The following is a 4571-nucleotide window of genomic DNA, read 5'->3' as shown; positions in this document are numbered from 1 at the left end:
GGGGCTCCCTCCCCACATCTAGGCGCGGCCAGGGGCCCAGCCGCACCGCCCTATGTGGTGGCCCCCCTGCTGCCCTTCCTCGACTCCTCTTCGGTGTTCTAGAAGACTCCATGGAAAATAGGGCCGTGGGCTTTTGTTTCGTCCTATTCCGAGAATATTTCCTGTGTAGAATTTCTGAAACCAAAAACAGCAGAAAATAGGAACTGGCGCTTCGGCATCTTGTTAATAGGTTAGTTCCATAAAATGCATAAAAATGATATAAAGTGTGAACAAAACATGTAGGTATTGTCATAAAACTAGCATGGAACATCAGAAATTATAGATACGTTGGAGACGTATCAGTAATCGTGGTGGTGCGAAAGGAAGAAGGTCACGAGCATGGAGTCCAAAGGCCCGTCTATTACATTAGCGAAGTCCTGACAGAATCCAAACAGAGATACCCTCACTTTCAGAAGCTAGCTTATGGTGTATTCCTAGGCAGCCGGAAGCTGAGACACTACTTCCAGGAGCATCCCATGACAGTGGTGAGCAAGGCTCAATTGGCAACCATCATCAACAACTCTGACGCAACAGGGCGTGTAGCAAAGTGGGGCATTGAATTATCTGCCTTTGACATCAATTACGAAGCCAGAACCGCGATCAAGTCTCAAGTTATAGCGGATTTCATCGCGGATTGGACTGAAGCACCGGATGGCACACCTTTGCCTGAACCTGAAGCTTGGGTCATGCATTTTGAAGGATCCAAGCAACATCAAGGCTCGGGGGCTGGAGTCACCCTGAAGTCACCTACCGGAGAAGAACTGCAGTACGTCCTGCAGATTCACTTCGAAGCTACAAACAACATGGCGGAATACGAGGCTCTACTACACGGTCTGTGATACGTCTCAAACGTATCTATAATTTCTTATGTTCCATGCTACTTTTATGACAATACTTGAATGTTTTATACATACTTTACAGCATTATTATACATTTTCCGGCACTAACCTATTAACAAGATGCCGAAGTGCCAGTTGTTGTTTTCTGCTGTTTTTGGTTTCAGAAATCCTAGTAAGGAAATATTCTCGGAATTGGACGAAATCAACGCCCAGGGTCCTATTTTTACACGAAGCTTCCAGAAGACCGAGGGGGAAAGGAAGTGGGGCCACGAGGCGCCGACACAATAGGGCAGCGCGGCCCAAGCCCTGGCCGCGCCGGCCTGTTGTGTGGGGCCCTCGTGTGGCCCCCTGACCTACCCTGCCGCCTACAAATAGCCTTCTTCGCGGAACCCCCTGTACCGAGAGCCACGATACGGAAAACCTTCCAGAGACGCCGCCGCCGCCAATCCCATCTCGGGGGATTCAGGAGATCGTCTCCGGCACCCTGCCGGAGAGGGGAATCATCACCGGAGGGGCTCTACATCATCATGCCCGCCTCCGGATTGATGCGTGAGTAGTTCATCCTTGGACTATGGGTCCATAGCAGTAGCTAGATGGTTGTCTTCTCCGCATGTGCTATCATTGTTTTGATCTTGTGAGCTGCCTAACATGATGAAGATCATCTATTTGTAATGCTACATGTTGTGTTTGGCGGGATCCGATGAATCTGAATATTATGTCAAGTTGATTATCAATCTATCATATATGTGTTGTTTATGTTCTTGCATGCTCTCCGTTGCTAGTAAAGGCTCTGGCCAAGTTGATACTTGTAACTCCAAGAGGGAGTAATTATGCTCGATAGTGGGTTCATGCCTCCATTTAATGCAGGACGTGTGAGAAAGTTCTAAGGTTGTGGATGTGCTGTTGCTACTAGGGATAAAACATCGATGCTTTGTCTAAGGATATTTGTGTTGATTACATTACGCACCATACTTAATGCAATTATCTGTTGTTTACAACTTAATACTGGAAGGGGTTCGGATGATAACCTGAAGGTGGATTATTTAGGCATAGATGCATGCTGGATAGCGGTCTATGTACTTTGTCGTAATGCCCTGATTAAATCTCATCGTAATCATCATTGATATGTATTGAATCTTTATTTGTCAATTCCCCACCTGTAATTTGTTCACCCAGCATGCTAGTTATCTTATTGGAGAGACACCACTAGTGAATTGTGGACCCCAGTCCATTCCTTTACATCTGAATACATTCTACTGCAATTATTGTTCTTGACTGTTCTTTGCAAACAAACACCATCTTCCACTCGATACGTTTAATCCTTTGTTTTCAGCAAGCCGGTGAGATTGACAACCTCACTGTTACGTTGGGGCAAAGTATCTTGATTGTGTTGTGCAGGTTCCACGTTGGCGCCGGTTTCACTGGTGTTGTGCTGCACTACATTCCTCCACCAACAACCTTCACGTGCTTCTTGGCTCCTACTGGTTCGATAACCTTGGTTTCTTTCTGAGGGAAAACTTGCCGCTGTGCGCATCATACCTTCCTCTTGGGGTTCCCAACGGACGTGTACATCTACGCGCATCAAGCACTTTTTCTGGCGCCGTTGCCGGGGAGATCAAGACACGCTGCAAGGGGAGTCTCCACATCCAATCTCTTTACTTTGTTTTTGTCTTGCTTTACTTTATTTTATTTACTGTCTTGTTTGCTTCATATATTAAAAACACAAAAAAATTAGTTACTTTACTTTCTGTCTTATTTATTAGCTCTATATCAAAACACACAAAAATTAGTTAATCGCATTTACCTTATTTTCCTCTTGTTTATTTCATCATGTTTCCTCCTAAGTACACTCTAAAAGACATACCGGTAGGCCGAGGGTCTATAATTGGAAGAGATAATATAGAAGATTTTTTCACTCATGTTAGTATAGCTGAAGATTTTGAAGATAGACACTTGGTAGAACTTGCTCCTACTTATGAAATTGCTGCTGCTTCTCTAGTACACATGTTGGAAACTAAATTTGTTAATCTCAATCCTATAATTCAGCATATATTTGTTACACTCTCTGATATGGAGGAAGGAGAAAAGAAAGATTTTGTCTTAGAAACCCTTCTTAAAGAATTTGGTGGTGTAGCAAGAGAGGCTAGAAAAGTCTTTACTAAATATAAAATGCTTGGCTCTTACACCAACTTTGCTAGTACCCTTGAAAAGATGGACATTGATAGGATAAAGTACACTAATAATGTTAATGATGGAGGGGATATTAAGACATCAATACCTTGCAAGCTCGTAGGAATGGTCGAGGCACTAGAAAAGAATTATGATTGGATTGTTCCTGAAAATTTGTTTGATGAGAATAGCAAGCCTAAGAATAATGAAAAAGGAGCCTCTGAAACTTACATAGATAAGATAACATGCATTGTGTAATAAACTCCCAACACCCCTGGAGGTAATGTTAATGCTCCATCTCTTGATGTTACTTGATTTGCACTTTCTGCGCCTAGCTGAAAGGCGTTAAAGAAAAGCACTTCTTGGGAGATAACCCATGTTTTATTTTATTTACTGTATTGCTGAGTCTTGGAAGTTGTTTAATACTGTAGCAACCTCTCCTTATCATGTTTTTGTGCCAAGTAAAGTTTCTATGTTAAAGTTGAAGCTATATTTGAATTGCTACGCAGAAACAGCATTGCTGTCTGTCACGAATTCTCGCAGAGCTCTCTGTAAAAAAAATCGAAAAAATCTGAAAATTTACGAGCGTGATCCTCAGATATGTATGCAACTTTCATTAGTTTTGAGTTTTTCCGTTTGAGAAAGTTAAGTGCCCCTGCCAGATTCGTCTTTACGGACTGTTCTGTTTTTGACAGATTCTGCCTTTTATTTCGCATTGCCGCTTTTGCTATGTTGAATGAGTTTCTTTGTTCCATTAACTTTCAGAAGCTTTGTGCAATGTCCAGAAGTGTTAAGAATGATTGTGTCACCTCTGAATATGTGAATTTGTAATTATGCACTAACCCTCTAATGAGTTTGCTTGAAGTTTGGTGTGGAGGAAGTTTTCAAGGGTCAAGAGAAGAGGATGATATACTATGATCAAGAAGAGTGAAAGGTCTAAGCTTGGGGATGCCCCGGTGGTTCATCCCTGCATATTTTAAGAAGACTCAAGCATCTAAGCTTGCGGATGCCCAAGGCATCCCCTTCTTCATCGACAACTTATCAGGTCACTTCTAGTGAAACTATATTTTTATTCCATCACATCTTATGTTCTTTACTTGGAGCGTCGGTTTGCTTTTATTTTCGTTTTGGTTTGAATAAAGTTGGATCCCACCATCCTTATATTGGAGATATTACGCTCCGCTTTTTCATATGGAACACTTGTGTTCTTAATTGTGCTTTAATGTTCATGGTGAAGGCTGAAATTGCTTCGTTAAATTGCTATTTGGTTGGAATCAGAAAATGCTGCATATGGTTTGGAATAACTTGGCAATTGTTTGAGCTCTCATAGATCATGTTTAAGATGTTGCATCATGTAGTTTAATCTATTAATGAAGAACTACCGTAGAGCTTGTTTAATTTGGTTTGCATGATTGGTCTCTCTAAGTCTAGATATTTTCTGGTATAGTGTTTGAACGACAAGGAAGACAGTCTAGAGTCTTATAATGCTTGCAATATGTTCTTGTGTAAGTTTTGCTGTACCTG

This window comes from Lolium perenne, chromosome 5 (genome assembly GCF_019359855.2).
Source record: "Lolium perenne isolate Kyuss_39 chromosome 5, Kyuss_2.0, whole genome shotgun sequence".
Classification (NCBI taxonomy): Eukaryota; Viridiplantae; Streptophyta; class Magnoliopsida; order Poales; family Poaceae; genus Lolium; species Lolium perenne.
The sequence above is the reverse complement of the archived record's forward strand: the minus strand, read 5'-3'. Positions refer to the sequence as shown.